Source organism: Coturnix japonica, chromosome 8, assembly GCF_001577835.2.
Source record: "Coturnix japonica isolate 7356 chromosome 8, Coturnix japonica 2.1, whole genome shotgun sequence".
In the NCBI taxonomy this organism is placed as follows: Eukaryota; Metazoa; Chordata; class Aves; order Galliformes; family Phasianidae; genus Coturnix; species Coturnix japonica.
The window spans coordinates 11,160,640-11,182,701 of NC_029523.1; the positions used below are offsets into that span (position 1 = coordinate 11,160,640).

General features: G+C 38.9%; 1 long non-coding RNA gene across 1 annotated transcript; it reads left to right on the top strand.

Annotated features, from left to right (window-relative positions):
- The first annotated feature begins 896 nt into the window (after window positions 1-896).
- Window positions 897-20,464, top strand: LOC116653763. The gene is made up of 2 exons (XR_004308180.1): window positions 897-8,868; window positions 17,250-20,464. It is a non-coding gene; the product is annotated as an uncharacterized LOC116653763 (long non-coding RNA).
- Window positions 20,465-22,062: the final 1,598 nt, after the last annotated feature.

Here is a 22,062-nt window from a genome sequence, read left to right on the forward strand (position 1 = left end):
ACTCTCTATTTACAAGTATACTTGTATTATTCCAACTATACGTAGTTACACTTGTATTATTCCAACTATACACCCACATTTCTTTCCTGTGATATCATAGGCACACTAAACAAATACAAAACCATTATTAAAACAAGCTTGCTAGTAAATGATAGTGAACTGCTCATTTGCTTGTCCAAAATATGATCACTTCTGCTCTCACTTGTGTGAAAATTCAGTCTCTGAGAAAGAAAAACTCATAGGAAATGGTGTTAATAAGATAAGCTAGCCTGCACGGCCAGCCTGTAGCACTTTGGGTGCCGAGCTGTAAAGGGAGGGTAGTAGCCAGGATACAGCTTTAGAAATCCTGTGTGTGTGGAAAAGTAAATGTCAGGCTCTGACTTTTAATGAAGATAATTTTCTCTGCAAGATTAAATGAACAGGATAGGACTCTGGTCCTCCAAATTGTAACTGACTTGTACCAAATCTATGCTGCTGGGAGGGCAGACTGGCACCTGCAGCTAGGCAGGGATAGAACTGTGTTGTCTTGGCTGACCTGGAATGATCCATCTCAGATGCTCATGGTTTATAAAGTAAATTTATCAAACTGAAATCAAGGATCATGTGGAGTCACTTCAGAAGCCACATCAGGAAAAACTAGTCCTTGGCATCTTTTAAATTTGACTTCTACTAAATTTTTTTTAAGAACTGGAAAACATTCACGGAGGATCTTCCTGTGTCACATGTTGCCCTGAGTTATAGATCTGCTTGATGGTTCTGGACTTGCCAGAATTCAACCTGTGCAGCTCTCGCCTAACTCCTCCTGTAGGCACCTCAGACCCTCCCCCCCTCCACACCCCCCCCCGACCCCCAAGCCTCCTGACAGCCAGTGGGCCACACAGGAGATGGTCCCCAAAGTTCTGTGGTAAAATCAACATGGAGAGGCCTTGGTAAGGGTGTAACCACCAATGTCCTACAGTTTGAGAAAGAAAGTGTGTAATGCTACCAGAGTCCACAACCTGATTGTTCTGCCAATCCTAATTTGTAAAAAGGACAAAAACTGTATTGAAATAATTCAATAGAACAAACTATTTGCATATGCCAGCTCTCTTATTAATCTCTTCTTCTGCTCTTAAAGGCCACTGATGTCTCAGCTTGAACCAATTACTGCATTGTACAGCTCATCACACAGACCATTTTTATTCCCTCCTTTTCTTCAGAGCTGAGCCTCATTAATGGGATATGTGACAGGCCCAGTCAGTGCTAAATCCAAACTCACAGGTTAGTTCTGTATTTAGAAGCAACCTTAGGTTTTTTGAACTTTTATTCAACACAAAAGCATCCTCTTGGCATGCTTTAATGGATTTGTGCTACAGTTCTATGCTCATCTTTTTTCTTCCATAATTGCCTTTTATAAACATATACACACATATGTATGTTTATATAATTCCATACTGCCTCAGAACCTCTTTCAGTACACTGATAAAACATCAAAAAGGTATTTTTCAATGAATTGAAAAGATCCTTGCACTTTTTTTCACTCTACTATTCTATATGGAATAGACGCTTGATGAGAAAATGCAGCTGTAACATATCTTTAAGCCTGTATCAATCTGAATAGACATAGGTCCTATTTCTCTGTATTCTTCTTGTTTTTCAGTTTTAACTCTCTTGTAAAGCCTCTTAGATATATGAGGAAATAAGCTATAGTTTGTCCACAAAAGCTTTTAAAGAAAAATGAGTACTTGAGCTTTTCCAAGTCAGAACATTTCTACTGTAACATTTCAACATAAACACATAGCAATGGCTTATATGCTAATTTAACTCCTCAAGAGTAAAAGAAAGACTTTCAAAGGCAGTGTAATGTGTGCACTGTGGACTTCTAGCACAGCCCCATTGTGCAGTGCCCCGACCACAGTGCTTTCAGCACTGGTCCACTGGCACTCCTTGATAAGGCAGATCCTAGCAGTGCTCTGCTGCTCATTGTAGCCTTTCAGTGCAGAGAATCCCTTTAAGCTTCACTCTCATTGCCGGCTTCCATCAGAAAATGGAAACCAAAATGTATGACCACAGTAGCTCAGGAGTGGTGCCAGCCTTTGCCTGTCTGGCTGCATGCCCTAAGTTATAGGGGGGATCTTTTGAGGGAAACCTGAAAAAGCTGCAGTCTTTTACAATCACATTTTAAAAGGAAAAGAAATGCTGGCTATGCGCCTTTTACTTCCCAGTGACTTCTGTGACACATCTGGGAGCAAATCCCTGCCAGAGGGCAGGGCACAGTGCTGAGGATAGAGTGGCTGTGCTCAGGTGTTTGATGACGGGATCACCTCCTCAGGTGATGTTGCTGTATGCACACAGCCCATGGCAGAGCATGGCATCTTCCTGGCTCTGTGAGGTGACTGAAGTACTTTTTTTTAAAATTAAAAAAAAAAAAAAAAAAGGAAAAAACCAAAACTCCATGGCTGTTTGAAGGAGCACAGTTTGACAGACTGAGGTGTGCAAAGTGGCATTGATGTATGCAGGAATTTTAGCAGTACTTTTGCTCTCCAAGTCACCTCTCAAGCCACTGAAGTGTTGCGTAGTGTGCCAGTTCACATTTCAACAGGAAAGCTTTACCTTTCTCCTTCCTTGGTGCATAAGCAACACACTCTTTAGAAGACCTAAAATTCCCATTGATTGTGCAACAAGACAGCAATCCGTGTCTTATGGTGAGGGACAGGGTTATTCCACTGGCTCTTACCATCAGTAACAGACTCCAAGTATATTAGTACATAGTTTAAGAGGAATTATCATCCTTTTAATAGATCACATACTGAGTCACAAGTTACATATTCAACAGAAAATCAAGCTAATTGTTCACTTATTCTAACATATCCCTGAAGGATAATCAACCTCTGCAGAGCTGTTTCTTAGTTGGAAACTAAATAATTAAGCTGAAGTAATGCATTTCTCTTTCAAAATTCTCTCTGTATTTCCTTTTATTCTTCTTTGCACCAAACACATCAGTATGAACATAAGCCATCGACTTTAATTAAAAATTAAAATTAGCTTGAGTTTTGTTTTGTGAAATCCATAGATGAAAAACAAAAGAGACTGTCAAGACAAGAAAAGAAAACATGGCAACCTTCCTGCCACACCTCATCTTTACCTTTTACGCAGCTAACTGATCGTGCCGCTTGGCAACACCTCTAGAGCCTCCTGGAGGATCTGTCATACATGGGATTCTGCTAGTGACACTGGCTGCACATGCTGTAAAGAAAGAAATGGACAGTGATATTAAAATGATAGATCTGTGAAGCCCCCAGATTTGATAGAATCTTCTTTATTAATTTAATCTATTACTGGCTAATTGCTTAGATACTGTAAACCTGCAAAGGTCAATTCTTGAAATCACCAAACAATAAAAAGGTATGAACAGCTAACAAGTCCTAATACGATCAGAATGTTAATCAATAGTCTAAATGAAGCCTTGTATTGCCAGCGATGCATGAAAATATATTATTGTTGTGGACTACAGGCATGGGTTCCGCTGAAACCGATAAAATACAAAGCTATGTATTTAGAAACAAATGCAGTATGAACAGCATCTGTAAATACTGACTGCGCAATGAATGGTTTCAAGAGAGCATCTGCAAGGAGCCACTTCATCACAAAGCAACTTCTTGCACAAGCCAAAAAAAAATAGGAAAAACAGTGTTGATGCAGTACCTGACAATGGCCAGCTCTGAACTACACAGACGTAAGGTGAGAAGCTGTTTATACATATAAATAATGCATTGTAAAGGTATGTGAATATTTTTATATATAAAACTTTCATAAAATCACTTATCAACCTGCAGCCTGACACCAGCCAGTCTCCCTCAGCTGCTCTGCTCAGCCTGTGGTGCCAGGAGGACAGTTACCTCAGTGCCCACCGCTGCAGCAGGAAGCGCACTCATCACTCAGCCTTCACTTCGATGGATTTTTTACGCCCAGTTAGTCAAGCCCTGTTTTCTTGAGATTTTTAACTTCTTCTAAGGAATTTTAAGCAAAAATTACAGTTTTGATCCATCTCTGAACTCCAAAAGGCTGCAGAGCAGTGTTCTGTTTGTAGGAGCAATTTAGTTTTATTAAGCAGCGTGACACAGATGAAGCGAACTGAGCTCAGCTTGGTGCAGCACTTTGCAGCAGTCAGCAGCAAGCGCCCATCAGTCTAGAACTTGATTGCCCAGAGACACACTGCAAGGAAAGGTGTTGAAGATCCCTCTTCTCACTTACATGACAGCCAGGCTAGACACCCCATGTCACATCATTGAAGGAATTTCTCATGGCGGAAAAGGTTTGGCAAACTATGCTTCTCAGGAAATACTTTTGTATTTCACTGTTTTCATTAAACCTCTTTGCCAGACTTCTGTTTGTGGAGGTCATTTCATTTTCATAGCATTGTGATAATGTATTTTACAAGCAGTGTAGGCAGCACTTACTGTGAAGCCTGTATTTCTTAGTTTCTCTTGCTGGTGGGAAAATGGAACACTTAAAAACAGTTGGCAACACAAAGAGTCAGACCTGCTACAGGCAGGCCTTCAATTGCTTTTGTAAAAAGGTCCATTAGGAGGTTTGATCTGAGCAAGGAGGTCTTGGAGTTTACTGTATCAGTGTGATTCCTTCTCACATAAATCCTGCTTACAAATTTTAGAAGTAATGAATTAGAGAAATCTGGTTTTCAGGGACAGGCATGGATGCTGGGAATATATAATAATGCACTCTTATGTTTTCGGTAGAAAAAAGGGAAGCATTATTCTTTCTGAACATTTCCTTCCTCTTTATATCTTCAGATACTCTGCTTTCTCTAAGGTCATTGCATGAATTTAAGATACACCATTCTGGAAACTAAATTAGCCCTCATTTACTGGGAAGTTGAATGCAGTCAGACTAATGGTGGTGCAAATATAATTGGTTCCCAACATGTGTCAGTGTGTATACTCCTCAAGCCACGGAAAAGATGCATTATGGGACTAATTTTTAAATGTTAATGGATATTGGATGTTTGCCAGACACCCAGCTGTGCACAAAACATTGAGATGGTAAATAGCTCTTGATCTGTTTAGAAACAAATTATAATGGCTGTTTGGATTCCACATGACTGAAGGCATGGTAACCAGCACAGGCTCACAGACTGACCCTATTAACTGCACTGAGGGGAATGCTCCAATTTTTAAAATCAAGATAAGAGACATAAAATAAGGCTATTAAGATGGTGTTTAAATTATTTTAGATTAATATTAAACAGAATCCCAGCAGCTACCCATAGCACCTGTTACCGTTGCCTTAGTAAGTTCAGGCAGCTTTTTGCTGCAGTTGTTTTGTAGGAAGTCAGAAAGATGATGTTTTCTTCTCTCAGTTAATTTGACTCTAAAGCTGAGATCTGAATGAAGTCCTTACATGCAGTTAGAGAAAGAATTCTCTCCTGCTACACATCAACAACAAGTCTCCCTGAGCTGCACCAGCAAATGAGCTGACTTCTCATTTGATGTGCTATTCTCTCTTTTATTTTAATATTAAGACCTATGAATGTGACTATTTGCAGGACAGTCTCTACTTGAAAAGTCTGACTAGTTGCTTTCATTTGGTCTGCAGAGTCCAGCAGAGAACTGTTGGATTGTTGAACAATCAGGTATTATTATCAGGTGGATTAGGCACTTTTTATTTCTGTATTTCTGTAGTATTATAGGAAAGTGTCATTTACAACAATGGAAGAGATCTCTTTTCCATGAAGTTGTGTGGTCAGCAGGTTGAGAATCCTTTTCACAAATAAAAAAAAGCAATTAAGGGTATATTCAGGGGACCCTTCCTCTATGGGAATGTATTTTTTGTGTTTGAAAAATTATGAAAGGAGCTTTCCAGCTTAGGGAGTGATCAGTCCATTTCAGAGTACAAAAGATACTACAGTTTCTCTGTAAAAACAAACAAACAAAAACAAAAACAACTCAAATCTATCCAAAAACTGTGTATATAATGACTGATGCTAAGTTAGGGCGATTCTCCAGGTAACTTTGAGACTGCAGTTTTGTATCTTGAATTAGTGCTTTTTGACATCTATTCTGCATAACTGTTTATAACTGAGTGCTGCCTGCTGGTTTTGGTACCTTACATAGATTGTTCTCTATGATCTGAAATGTGCTAATGAATTCGGAAAGGAAGCTTGAATATCACCTTTTCTATTTCTTCAAAGTTAATTTTCTTTGCCTTCTCAAAAGGACATGCCTTTCATCAAATTTAGAACATTTCCAAAAATATCACCATCCTGGCCATTAGGAAACGTGAAATTCTAGGAGGCACAATCAAAACATGCCAGGGAATTTTTTTTTCCCCCTCTTTTTCCATTTCACCAATCTAAAGTGCTTTTAAAAAAGAAAGAATGAAAGCCAGTGAACAAAAGACCTCTCCTCAGCCCTGGGAACTGGCTTGGCATGCCATGAGCCAAGGTTTGCCCATCCATGGAGATGTCCCCCATGTCTGCTGTCACCCCATGCAGGAGGATGGCATCACTACCTCCCTGCACAGCCCTGGCAGTAGGATCTGTGCCTCACTGCCATGCCGAGCTGCCAATTCATGCCTCCTCTGCCATCATCAACAGACGCAGCAAGCCAATGCCCCGCTGTAACAAAAAGGTGAAAATGAGCTTATTGTCCATTGCTCATCCTGGCTTGGGGTTTACAAGGAGCATGCAATTGGCACTACAGGCAATTCACACACCTCTAAAAGGCTATAATATGTTCCATCCTAGCTGCAAGCAGACAAACAAGTGGGTTTTCTCTTTCCTAGGAACCCACTGGTTCACCGTCAGGATTCAGACAGCACGGCTACCTCTAGGACCAAGCTAGACCTTCATTTACATTAGCATGAATCTCAAATAATTCCACTAATGCTAGAGATCTTATTTTTAATTTTCAAAAGCAAATGAGAACAGAGTCTAACCAGAAGCATTCAGGGTTTGAACGACCTACATCCAAAGCGTGTTTTCACAGATGCAAAGTAATTTCATTATAGTACTTTGAAAAATCTTTTACTTGCATAACTTGTTTCCATTTCTTTTTAGTGTAATGAGATTTCATGATGAAAGCCAAATACAATCTAGTATAGCAAAAGTGCATGTTACGCTGATCCTAATAAGCCCAATGAAAATCAATAATGCTGCTAGTTTCCCTGAAATCAGGCTCCATAAGCTCCAAGCACCGTGTTCTGCCTAAAGCAGAGTATTAGCAGCTTATAAAAGACAGATATTTCCTAGTAGAAAACCTGAAAACAATTACACTTGAGGAAAAAAATAGTTATTATAAAAAACAAGAATAACAGGAGATAGTTGCCTCCTATCCTTAAACTGCTGGCAAATGCTCCATTCCCTTCTAGTCCCCAGCCATAACCAAACTGTCTCAATGGCTGCAGCCTATGTGACGTGAGTCCTCAGCCCAACTTCCTTCCCCAGTACGAATAGAACAATACTGTCCACTTTGTTTGCTGAATAAGAACAAGAGATTTTGCTCTTAGAGCAGAGAGCCTACAGTCACTGGCATAAAAATATAACAAAAATGGGGATGAAAAAAAAAAAAAACCACTAAAAAAAATCAGGCAGCCCGCTATCAGTTTTGAAAGCATGAATGTATCTTATGTCACATTTCGCTCCTTTTGCTTCTCGCTTGCTGTAATGGGCAATACTGAATTAAGAATGGAAAGCAGGGCAGATCTGAGAGCGAAGATGAAGATGAGAACACAGTCACATGCCAGAACACAGGGACAGGCAGGAACCGCTATGCTTAACCTTATGTAGTATGTCAGAGAATAATACCCATGATTACGGAGGGTTTCATACTTCATGTATTTCAAACAAGGATCTTCTCTGAGATTTGCCTCCTTAAATAAGCTAATAAACGCAGAAAACTCCAAACACCATTTCCATTGCATTAGTAAGCATTTGCTTCCCCCCCCCCTCTGCATAAGATAATGTTTCTGTGTAATGATCTACCTTATGAATGACCTGGGGAAATAATTTCAGGTTTCTTTAAAATGCAACCATTTGTTTCTTACTAGTGAGTTCAATTTCACTAAAAGTTACAGAGCGAACGGCAGCAGGCTCTTTGCAATATTGATAGCCAAAGGTGCATAATTACTTCCAGTTTACTATTAAAACAATAGTTAAATAATTCAGCATGCCGTTGCTTTTTTCACTTTTTAATGATATACTATTAACAGGTTGACAGATCTGCAAGAGTGAGGCATTTTATGAATTTTTTGAATTAGGAAACTCTTACGGAAGCAAATGTAAGCACGAGCTTTTATTTTTGTATAATTTTTGCATTATAAAGTCTTCCCTCAGAACAGGAATATATTGAATATTTGCAAGTGTATAACTTCATGCGAGCAGCGTGTTTGTATTTATTTACTAAATATAAGTGCACAGATTCCAAACACAACCATCTTACGCACTGACTGCAGACACGGACCACAAAAAACCAGGTGCCATGGATACATGGGAGATGTACCCTGGCTATGGCAGGGGGTGGGGCATGGCTCCATCCTGCTAGTTCATAGGTTGTAACAGCTTGTGCCCATACATCACAGGTGTACAGTACTGTTGCTATGGATACTGCTCAAATGAGCAGGAAATTTCGTTTTGATAAAGTTATATTCTTGAGCAGAGGAAGAAGCATCAAATATGGCGTTTGTTAACGTTTGACACACACCCTGTAAGAAACAACAGACTTGCTTAAACAGGAAGCATATTTTCTCCTAGTGGTGTCAACACCATGGAAGCAGGCTATGCAGATGGGAGCATCGCTGTAACAAGGCTGCTATTTCCCTGCAGAGTCCAGTAGCGGAACTACGGGCCAGGAGAGCATTTGCACTGCTCCACAGGTAAGCAGTGCTGCTGGCTGGAAACACAGCTGGGCTGTGTGTGGCTGACACATGGGAAATCTCAGGCAAATGTTTCATCAGTTGTATCTTGTGTAAAAATTTCAATATCTGTTCATCAAAGAAATGGAACTTCTTCAGATGAGCGTGTTTTCTGATGCCATCAAAAAATGATTTGAAAACAATGAATTAAAATTCTTTTGCTTGTTATTTTTCCCCCATCTTCCCACATGCAAGAATTTATCTCTAACAATTAATTAAATAGAAATGCACTAAATAATTCCACAGACCAGGATTTGCCTTTTTAAAGGGGAAATAGGATTTGACTTTAAGATGTCACCCAGTTCTATTCCAGGACAGAGAAAATGCGATCAATGGGCTGGAGGGCACCTGCAGAAGATACCTCTTCTTTTGCTCTATTCCCCAACCCTTAGCAGCACTTTCTGTCTTCCAGGGCACTGCACAGAGGGTTCCCCAGCCCGGGGCTGCCTGCAGGTGGGCTCCAATGAGCTGGGGAAGCAAAGCAGACCACTGTGGGAAGCCACAGTGAAAGCAATTCAGCTCCCAGCATAATAAGCACAAGTCATTACCATAAAGTCCTCTTGACAAAAGCAAGCCATTAGCTAACCCATGTATCTTCCTAAACTGCATTTTAACTTCTATAAACAACAGACAAGGTGGAATTTCCTTCTGCACCTCAATATTGTGATCTTTTATTATAAGAAAAAAATATTTTGTACTGTACTGAAATCTCTTGCCAATGGGAATTCACTACTCCCTCATCCCCTTTTGAATCAAGGACTTGGAATACAGTAAGATACAGAAAAGCTAAAGAAAATAAAAAATATCAATAAAGCTACACAGGAAAATTGAAATACTTACTGTCTTGGGGGGAAAACCTTTTATTAAAGTAAAAATACCTGAGATATTGTCAGGCAGCGTGACAATGAAGATGTCATTACTAAATAGGACTCTTCGGTCCCTTAGCTGTCAATAATTAATACATTATTTACACTTGCACATTCTCATTTCCCATCTTTTAAGATTTCATTTACACTCTGATCCTTTACTCAGCAGCAAATTTAACATCATTGTGACCTTCTTTTTTCTGACACTATACACCTATCAAGCTGAGAGAGAATAGCATCTAATATGTGCATTTATTAAACCAGAAATCTTCAGACATTGGAAGAAGTGGAAATGACAGTGTTTGCTACAATAAACTGGAAAAGAAACATATTGCCCCCAAAGAAAAATGAATTAAGACTCTATCTTAATAATACTGTTAGTGGCAGGCTCAACATTTGCATGTTTTCGGAAGTGTTGCTGAAGTGTTTCTAATTAAAGCCCAAAGGAATTAGCGAAGTCAAGAAAAGGGGCAGACGGATGGACTTACAGAGCACCTGCTAGGTGAATGAGTGCCCCATTATTGACTGAATTAAAAGGTTCGCTTAGAAATTGAGCCCTTTTCGGTGTTGATGCAGAGAAAAATACTATCCATGGTATCTTCGCGTAGATAGGAACAATGATCAGATGTTCACTATGGAGGTACATATATATTGGTGGTGACATCGATGTACATAGAAATGGTTAATTCTACTTGTATATAAGCACAGTATTTTGACTCATATAAGGATATGTTACAGGCAAACAGCATAGCAGTTAGCTACCATTAATAGTGCTTTAAATGAAAATTACCACAACAGTTGACTGGGGTATCTTTTTTGAAGTTGGTGCCAATTTTTTTCATATCAGATCTAATTGCACACAGTTATTCTCAACCTCTTCTGTGTCTGCTTTCTATTTCAGTTTTTGGGACTTTTTTTTGTATGATGTCATATCTTTATGGAATACTTCTTTGTCCATTTCAGGTCAGCTGTTCTGGTTCTGTCCCTTCCCAGCACCTCGCTGTCAGGACAATAGAAGCTGAGTAACTGGAACGTTCTTGGCTCCATATAGCACTTCGCTGCACAACCAAAACATCTGTGCATCACTGACACTGTTTTTCTCCTCAAGCAAAAACATATCAGATACTCTAAAGGAAAAATCAGCTCTGTTCCAGCTGAAATGAGGACACTCCCAGTTCTAAAGCTCTGTGTCCTTATCATCGGCTGGTCATCTCCAGTTGGCACTGGAGTGGGTACATGTTGTTACTGCACCATTGGTGCCTGCTGCATCTTACTGCTCCTCTCTTTTCCAAGCCAGTTTTACGACAACTGATTACTACAATGCCATAAAAATTAGTTAGTGCTCAGCAAAAGGGAATTCATACATTATTTTGCACTCTGAGAAGTTAGTGTTGTTTGCTACTAATAAAAATTTCCAGGATGAATTTTTGTATGCCAGTTCTTAGCCAGGAGCACAATATATTGTTTGAATTGTGTTTTCTTGTTAGTGAGAGATTTTACAGCAGAAGCCCTGGCACAGTCTTTGTGATAGAGGAGCAAACAGTATTGCATCCAGTCTGCCATAAAAAGTAATAATTTCTGGAAGACTCTAGCACAGTGAAAATTCCAGGCTGTGGACTGGATTCAAATTGGTGAGTACCCAAACTGAGTCCAAATGCCACTCACTTCCAGGAAGATCTGTTCTGTGTTTTCTGAGCTATTACATGAATATAGTGTTTATGAGACATGCTGGATTGATGGCATCTGCATGCAAATGTTCTTGCTTGCCATACAACATGGAAATCAGAGTATAAATTTATCTCCACTGGCCATTTCTGTAAATAACTCCATGACAAGTGATGGGCCGCTTTCATTTAATGGATTAAGAAAAGTCATTTGCCCTCTCAATACACAAAACATGGATAATGTTTGGTAGGAAAAATTAATAAAATTAGGTGCAACACTTACTTCCAATTTGGTGGACAGAGTGCATGGCAAGCTGTTGCTCCTCTTCCCACAGAAGACCTCTATGCATACTCAAACTGCAAAAACACAAAGAATGGTACATACATGAAAAGCGGCTCGAGGATGTTGCAATCAAGTACGCACGCATACACATGGGGTTTGCTAGATTTAATTAAGCAAGGATATAATTGATCTAAGTAGCAAGAAGGAGGGTCTATAAATGCCTTTCATCAAATTTGAGCCTATTTGACATTTTTATATTTTATCTTGAAGACAATAGGAGACTAAACCAAAGCTCTCTGGCATTAGATGAGCAGGCATGCTGGTTTTGATGATAGCTAGGGATTGAGCTACTGATACATTAAGAAAATAAGTAGAATTTTCTTTCTGTGTCAGCCCACACTGTTTGCTGGTCTGTTGTGTGTGGGTGAGGATAAGCAAGGATCACAATCCAAAATGTGAACTGTACATAAAACCCCAGTAACTTGTCTCCACAAGAGGAGTTTATGTAAATTACCATTAAAGCCTTTACTTTTGTTTGCTGATAAATTTATAGGTGTTAGCATCAAAGCAGCAACCTGGAATTCATCAGCTTTGTTTTTTATAACCTGTTGGTCTCTGATAACTCTCTTCAAGTGACAGACTGTAATGTTGTGCAGTATTAAATGATATGCACAAATAAGTACCTAATGGTAGATTTAAAGATGTTGCAGCAGTCCAAGTTCTTTCATTTTCCTGATTATAACAGCATTTGCATAATGTATGAATTCAAACATTATCGCTGTTAAATAATGCATAAATATTCTCCCATGCTGAAATACTTCTATTTCCTCTCCATGAATTATTTTGAATGTATCATTCAGTTGTTGTTCTATTTAAAAATGTAGTTAGAACTCTGCATATAACAGTATTATGCCTGGAAGAAGTATCATCACAAGTAGTTGGCTAACACTCCATGCTGTAAATGAAGTATACATTATTAAATGGGCCATCGCCTTCCTTCTTGGGAAAGCATTATCACCAGAATACAATATTTAGTATTTCTGAAATGTCATGAAAAGAAAAAAAAAGAAAAAAGAAAAAAAAAAGCAGGTACATATTTGATCGTGTGGCAGGTCTTTGGAAAGAAAGAACAAGGGGAAAAAAAAAAAGAAAACATGACATTTTGCCCCTCGACCTGAAGGGAATACGAACATGGTCATACACAAAAAAAGATAAATCTGTAAGAGGTGGTTGGATGAGTTCCTGAATAGCTCTTTGTAAAACTGAGCACCATCAACGCCCACCAGCTTCCAATCCCATATCCCCCAGATGATGGGCCCTTTTATTTATATTTGATTTTATAAAGTGTCATCGAGCAAACTCTTGGATAAATCCTGTCAGTGCTGTCAGAGAAGTCAGTTACATCAATGACAGATGACAGGATGAATAAAAAGACCTCAAGATTCAAATATCTAAACTTGAACACAACAAAATTCAACTCAGCGCACAACATTTAACAATAAAAATGTCAAAATGAAAATAACATGAAGCATCTTTCCCTCCTGGCTCAGCACCCCAGCTGAAACAGTCAAAGAAGGTGAAGAATTTAATTTAATTCCAAGGATTTAAAAATATCCTGTATGCTTATTTAAAAATAAATATGAAATGTGTGAATGTATAGATTTGCCTGTCTTGCCTTAACGTCTTTCCCCCCAATTATGCCCCTGCAGCATCTTTGTAATGAAATATATACTTCTGACAATTGCAGAGCTTTAAGTAAGATTTAACCATTGTCTTTAATTGTATTACCTCTCTTTTCTCCCCTTTAAAATTGGTGAGGTTTGTTGTTTTTTTTTTTTAATTACTTTTTCCTTGCCACATGGACATAACTTAGTGTTTCAATTTGGACCCTTCACTTGCTGGTTTCTCTCGTCTCAGTCAATTTTCCATTTGCTGTAGATAGGAAATAATCACATCTCCAATAAACATCTTTTTTTTTTTTTTAATAAGTGTGTCTTATTTTATTATTTGTCATAGTCATGCTAAAACGTGTCTGCTCTATCAGTGCCATTGCCATTACCAACATAAAACCACACGCCTATATACACACACGTGCAAAGAGACTACTTACTCTGTCAAATAGATTTTCTGTCACTACTCTTCCCTTCCTCCCCCTCCCTTACTGCTCTTGATGGCATGGTGGAAATGTACCTTTAAAACCTAATAAATGGAGCCAGTGATAAAATGGATACATGTTTTGTTTACACTTAAAGTGAGTCTGCATAAACTAAGGAACAATCTGAAATAGATTTGATCAACTTGAAACTACTGTGAATAAAACACAGAAAATGTCATCCCTTAAATTCAATACACTTGTTAAACCAAATAAAATGAACTGGGAAAATTCATCTTGGTTTCCATCACACAGACAGCTGAAAAGAAAAGGTAAGAGAAAAAAAAGAAAGTTCTTAACTCCTGCTCTACCTTCAACTTATTTCCTTCCTGCAGATGCACAGCTATCCAAGTAACCTCACAGATGGAACTCTCCACACGGCTGCATCCAGCGCACAGCAGCTCAGAGCCTTGACTCAGAGCAACACATGCCATGCTCAGAGCCAAGTTTTCTAACCCAGTTAATAAAGCTGGGTCATTTTCTCTCAGGGAGAGTCACCTGTTAGAAACAGCTATGCTAGAATACTTTCTTTTCACCTCCTTGAATAGATGCAACCATGCACATTCCCAACTTAAAGTTAGTGGAATGCTAAATGCAAAGTTGCTGCCTAAGGCAAGGATGTCCTGTAGGGCCTCTTGTGTTGCATCAATTTCCCCTAATCATAAAAAAAGGAGGTGTGGGGGGAAGTGAGAGGGGGGGTACAGAAAAAACATTATAGTTAAAAAAAAAACAACCTTTTGTTTAATTCACAAATGAATTAACAAAGTGTGAACTCACCTCCTTACCTTGTTGTGGGTGTGCTGTCAGGAGCAGAGGGTGCATAGTTCAGAACAATGACAAAGAAAAGCTATGGTGTACATTTGAAACGTCACATCCCATGGGTCCTGTGCTTTGATTTCTGCCTTTAATACTGATAAGAAGTGACAGTAGTTGGATAAAACAATAAAAATTGGAGCTGAAGAGCTTATAAACCCCCTGACACTTCAATAAACCAAAAGCCAATACAAACCTGAAAAAACCACATACATCCATTTTGCCTCTGAGTGGTCACATGGAGCAGGACTTGTAGGTGCTTAGAGGGCCAGACGTTATCTTCTGATTTATTTTAATCCTCATTCCATAAATTTTAAACAAAAAATAAATGCTAAATTCTACACGGAGAACTAAAATCTTTTATAATCTTTTACAGTTGCTGCCAGTTCTCAGGAGAGCTTTATGCCTGCTTCTAAATGTCTACAAATCAATATTTAATATTTTGGAAGATGAAGTCTTAATTATCCATCTCCCCTTTAAGTATTAAACCCACTTTCAGTGAGAATGCAACCTTCTGGCTGAGAGCTGGACTGCAGCTTCTTAGCATGTACTTTCCTGAAGGACAGAAAGGCTTCCAACCACATCCCTCATTTGCTAGAGGTAGTGTGCATCTCACCTGGCTTTACCCACCTAGAAGCTGATCTCAGCTGGTCACTTCAACTCCTTCTGTAGTCAACAGCAGCCTCCAGCAGCAGTTCAGTATTTGGCCTCACCCCATTCCCCTCAGAGCTGCCAGCTTCTCCCTAACAGTGAAAGTGAGAACATGGACCTGAGCAGCACATCCTATGTTTAGAAAGCAAAGGCTGAGCAAGGAGTAGGCAGGGAATCAATTAAACCCCATTCCACTAAAGATGAGCCTAAAATTAAAGAATGATGTTCTTTAAATGTTTTAATTTGCAGTCCAGACGAGTCTTATTGCAGAACATTTTTTTTCTCATTTGCAGATATAACTGTTACATCTGTGCTAAAATAGTGTAGGAACTTCTGAGGAAGGCCAGATTTCCAGATATTTGGGTAATCAGGAATTCTGATATGCCAACACTCATGGTTTAAAATCTTATTCTATGTAAGTGCTTCTAGGAAAAGACTCTCTCCCTTTGCATTTAAGAGAGGCTGAGAGAAAAGCACAGAGTCCAGCACACTCTAGATCTGGGTTCTCTATGATAGTTACATGACAAACACTTACTTTCAATACTGCCTTTTCAGTTTAGCATTGTCAGACATGAGGAGTTTTTAACAGAGCTTTTAAACAAAGCCCATTGAAAGTAGCAGAAGCCTCTCAGCTTATCTAAGTGGAAACTGGACAAGACCCAGGAGCACAAGATCACTGCAAAACTTAAATATATATATATTTCAATTAAGTGGAGATTTTGATACTGGAACAATCTGTTCAAACAGAGCTGACAAAAACAAATGGATTTTTCTAATAAATGTTTCTATTTTAGAAAAGCACTTATCTTCCCCTTTGTTCCTTGCACTCGATTCTGCACTGGAGTCGTGGATTTAATCTGTGTCATCACATTTATTTCTCTGGCAACTGATTCTGGGGTCAGAGCCACAAGAAGCACGACTTCACTGCAGAAGGTAAAAGTGAAATGAGGGAGCGTGCTTTTTAAACAAATAAATAAATTCCATATTAGTGCAATATTGGAAATAAAAAGCCTTTGTAAATTCAGGACTTAGTTTAAATGCAACTTTTCTGTTCCACAAAGCTAAGGAGCAGACTGCATCAGACCCAAGGCTTAGAAATACAGTCTCCCTCTTCACAGAGGGGTCCACACTTGGCACTCAAAGAGTTACAAGTTAAAATGACAGCTATAGCAAGGCCTGGCATTGGTATTTCTCCATAGAGTATAAACTTCTTATGCTAATGTTGGGAAATATCAGAAGTCATGCTTTTTGCATATACAACATCCACATTGCAAGAACTCTTATTATTCAGGTAAAGAAAAAGCTAAATAAAGAACCACTATAGAATACCAATGAAACCAGAGCAATAAGCTTCATATCCTGCTAAATCAAAGGTAGGTCTTTTAGTGCTAGTGATTTAAATCCTTAGCAGTTCTCATTTCTTTGACCAGTTTTGGTAGAGAGGTAGCAGCTTTTCTCCCTTTCTTGTTTCATCCTTGTGTTAATAAACAAGGAACTTAATTGCATTATTCAATGACAATCAATCACAGGTAATAGCCACTAGTGTGGCTCCACTGAATTCAAGAGCACCGCACTAATTTACTTACATTCCTGGCCACAGTCGACTTTAAGGGATTTAATTCAGCACACAGAAAATTTCTTTGCAGTTTTCCCCCTCAGATAGAAATTGTCCTCAGTACCACAAGTGCACAGCATCTGTTTCCATCATTTGGTCCACTAACTAAGAGAACTGGAAAAATCAGCTTTAAAGACCTAATACCCACCTCAAAATACCTCTAAATTGGAACCAAATTTTACACAACAATAGAGAGCTACTTTGTATACAGAGTATAGTATAACATGAAGCATTGTTACTTCTGCTGGTTCTATTTTTGCAGAGACAATCATTAATGGTCTGATTCTATCCACTTTAGGTTAAAAGGAGACTTACTTTGGCTGTGAATAGAAGCGAGATCAAGCCCTAAGAACAACTCTTCCCTAGGGGACCAGGATATGCTGATGTGAGAGATTGCTTCAGCAAGCAGAAAAACGAGCTGGAACTTCTCCTACTTTTGTTTTGTCCTTTGCATTTTTCATACTCTCTATTGACAGTTTCTAGATGTGCAGCATTCAGTGGCTGGTGATCCTTCCTACGCCTATGTACTTCGCTGTCTACAGCCCTATTAATCCCAGATTTATTAGCTAGTTTTTCAGTCGCTTACACTGCCAGCTTCCCAAGAGACAAACACATTCCTATGTGAAGATGCACCAAAAAGACAGTAATGGAGAAAAGTACAATCCATCTCACTCTTTCAAACTAAGAACACTTAAACAAAAAGCACACATTCTACATGCATCCAACAAAGCTCTAAAACTAAGACACACATAGCCAAGTCTAGTATTCTTTTTAGCCTTCTCTTACCATTTTGTACTGTTGAGGGAGAGAGAAGAAATATGTCGACTTACAGAAAAAGTTCATAATGGATACTGAAAAAAGAGAATATAATAGCAGTAACAGCAAGGATATGTTGTTTTGCGTGATTGGAGCTCAGCTATGAAATACATTGAATGAATATTATTTGCATCTCTGCACTAAGAAACTATTGCAATGGCATGCTGAAATTTAAGTGGAGGGCACAGTGTCTAATATATGGACAGAGACTTGATTCATCTCCTACACGTGGAGACAGCCGTGACATAAAAGCCATGTTCATGTTCTTGAACATTAGTGAAACTGATTCTAAGCATCAACCTGAGATTGGAAACTATGAAGACTATAGCAGGAGAGAAGATGAAATATTTAGGCAGGTGCAAATATAGAGGTAGGTTTTTTTGGCTCACATATAAAGTGATGAAACTTTTCTAAAAGATAATGAACACTTATGTATTCTCTTTGTGTAAACAAAAGATTTATTTCTTAGGCATGTTTCTACAGTTAGGATACATTTGAAGAATAATCATTGTTCTCAAAAGCCTTCAAAACATATTCATCTTCCTGCATGATTTGCTCCAGGGTTAGTTCACCAGGCAACATAATGAAACATTAGTTGCCTCAGTGTTGCTGAGTCTATTTTAAACAAAACCTTTTCCCGTGTTATCCCCCGTGTGCATCTTTGACATTTAAAAGACTGGGGAAGTAGTTTTATATTACCTTGTGAGGAAAAAAAGAGAATGCATGTAAAACTGTAAAATGTTATAGGGAGAAGAGGAATGCTGTGTGGCCAAGGTTACGTCTGGAATTTCAGAAACCATTGTTGAATATCTAAACATCCCATAGACAACCCATGTTTTACCTACCAATGCTGCCAAGGACTCCAGTACCCATTACAATGAACTTGGAGATGCACTTGGGACACACAAAACCTGTTAAATAATTTGCAACAAGTTTAAATGAAAAACAGTCTGAAAGAAGGCTTTCGCCCATGCCTCTCCTTGGTAAAGTGGCAAGATGTAAAAGCAGACAAAAGGTTAGCAAAAAACAATGTACAGAGTGGGCTACTGAAGCAGTCTGTTTCGCTTGCTGAACAAGCCCATTACGTATTGAAAGAAATAAAAGAAGAAGGGAGGAACTAGGAGTACTTGAAGTGTGACAGTAGTTTACAATAATTGCAACTTAATTCTAACGGATCTTTTCCCAACTGTATTTTTTCTTTTCATTTACTTAGTTCCAAGTTCAGTAGAGCTCTTTAAAAAGAATGGAAAAGCAATTTGCAACAGGCTCACATGAAGCAACTGGAACATAATTTTTGTTTAGAATTTCCTTGTGAAGATGTTGAATCTGCCAAGTCTCATCATACACAGAGCCATGCAAGCCTTGAGGAAAGTGTTTGTAGGTGTGGGGTATCCCTGTGTGCAGGTGCAGTCCCACAGCAGTTAATTCCTGATACCTACCTACATCTTGGTGTGCACACAGTCATCAAAAGTTATTAGTGCAGACCATCTAGCTTAGCATGCTCTAATCAGTCCCTTTAGAGACAACTGCAGGAATAATTTGTAGAAGTATGTAACAGTTACTGAGAATGCTCATTAACACTGTGTTAATGAGCACTGGTGATAGCCCTGTGGATGAGCCATGTAGATCTGGTCAAAACCAAAGTGTAGAACTAAAGTTTTGCACCTGTCCAATAACTCCTACTGCCCAGTCAGATTCTTTGGCTCCTCACAGATCAGTTCCAGGGATGCTGACATGCCAGAATGTGAACTTACCAGTACACATGGCTTTGCTCAGCCCCAGTGCAGCTTGGCTTCCCCTTTGGCTAAGATAACAAACTGCTTGTAGACCCGTCCGGCAAACACTGAGGACATGAGCACGACAGGCTGGTCTGCTACACAGGCTGTCCCAGAGCACGCTGCTTTGACTCAACACCACAGGCTCACAGGAAACTGAAAAGCTGCCAGCCTGGGTTGGAGTTTCCATTGGATAAGAGAAGCTCCATAAGGCTTTCTGTTGAGGAAAGTGTGACGGGAGCAGCTGGGTACCCGTTTATGACACTGAAATCTGAAGCAGTAATTTCTGAGATAATCTCAAGAAACTCAAAGGTTACCTGCAGATGAAAGACCAGGGAATATGAATATGAATGCATTTATAATTAAGATCTCAAGCCAGACAATCTGCTGGAACACACCAACAACAGATTCTACAAACTACCTGCTGAAGACAAGGTGACAAGTGTTCCATGTAGGGGTATACACAAAGACATTTTTAAGTGTTAATTCCTACAAGTTACACAGCCTTCTCCCTTTGTCTTTAATGTTGTAAGATTTAAGGATTTTTAAAAGCTTTCAAACAGCAGTGTCTGAGTGGTGCTTAATCAGTGGGGTCAGCAATGTGCAGAAGGCAGCTAAGCCTGTTAGGTTCTGTCACAGCAGATCAGATCTACCTGTTCCTCTTCATTTGTTCTGCCTGTTGTACATAGGAACTTTTCCAAATGAAATAAGAGTGAATGCATTTATTTATTTTTAACTTCTGCTGCTCCATTTATGCTCTCTATTGTAAGATTTCATCATTCTGATTTCTAGATAATGAAGTTGTGGCATAAAAGCAATTTTCGGTTCAAGAAAAAAAAAATCAATCATATTAATTCTACATGTTGTTTCCATGGTCAGTACCAATTACTATGCAACTATATTAAGTCTAAGAATAAACAAATGCAAAAATTCTGTTTTGTCAATGTTTTTCTAAATACGGTGTTTGACATTTGCAGCCATACACTGACAACCATTTAGTCCTCAATACTGGGTTTATTGATTGAAGGGCCATTCATGTTGTTTAGGTAAAAGCAACGTGACTTAGCTCGTTCATTAAGGCATGGCCAAACATTAACTCCACTTCTCTTCAAAAAGCTCAGATATTCCCTTCTTTGCATTGGCTTCATGTGTACAGTTCTTAAGAGAACTACCATATAATGCATTCACTCACCTTCTGCTGAGAAGAAACACTTTTATTAGCACAGTAGCTTTTCCACTGTTCTTTTCTAATTGCTATTTAGTTTACACACTATGTGCACGTGTGTGCAAACTGCAATAACATCTTTAACTAACACACCTACACACAAAATCAAGCAGAGAAAAAAAGGGAAACAAAAACCCCAGGAATGTTAGAGAGATGTAAAATACAGATCTGTATTCTAACCAGTCCATCAAGATGGATAACTTGAAACCCATCACAATCTCTAATTACTATGCTAAATAGGTTTTGTCCCCCTTTAGTGAGTGGATACAAGTCTTCTACTGTTATTAGATCATAAAACACTTTGAAGTTCAGATTGCATGGATTATACCCACTGATAGCCTGTGGTAAAGCAGTCATTTAAAAAATATATATGTATTTTAAATTCATATATGTTAGGAGTGAAATTCCCTGAAGTTTTCTTTTCCAGGTATCACAGTGACAAAACATTCGCAACTCAGAAACAATAAAATTTTCTCCTGGATTAGTAATCCAGTAATTATTGTGGTAATTGGTTCTTTTTTCCCACTAGGAATCATAGTAGAAGCATGCACTGAATGCTGAGAGCGCAGGAGACCTGGCAGACAAAATTCAGGTCCATGCTTTAGGCGTTAGGTAGGAATATGAACATTATAAATAGGTAAAGTTGCCAAACAGAAGTAAGGTCCTTACCTATACAGAAAAAGATGGTGTGGATATGCTGATGCAAATACAGCAGAGAAGCAGAGCTGAAAGTCCCCAAAGCTTGAGATGGAACTTACAATTGCATTATGGGAGGAGAAAAAGAAAAAAAAGAAAATTAAATTTAAACCACGAATTTAAATTAAGATTTAAACCATTAGCTTGAACTAGTTTACTTGGGCATTATATAAAACAGTAATATTTTCATGTAGCTCAAGATGATCAGAGGAAGAGATGTAACAGGCAGGACGACCAGGGGGTGAAGGCTGTCTGCACCATAAGTGGGAGCTTCAGGGCAGCAGCACCACCTTGGTTCCCAAGCGCTGCCCACAGCAGCATCTTGTGCATGAACCAGCTCAATGTCAAGAGCGGCTACCAAAGAAGAGAGCTGCTGACAGCATCTTCCCAATATCAAAGAATCATTAAGGATCGAAAAGATCACTAAGGCCATCTAGTTGAACCACGGACCCATCAACACCATAGCACTAACCACATCCACACATTTTCTTGAGCATCTCTGAGGACTAAGGTGAAAATGAGCTCTTGCAGTATAATAGGATAAGTAACACCAAACAAGAACTGTTTAAACATTACTTTAATTCCAGAGGAATGAAGCA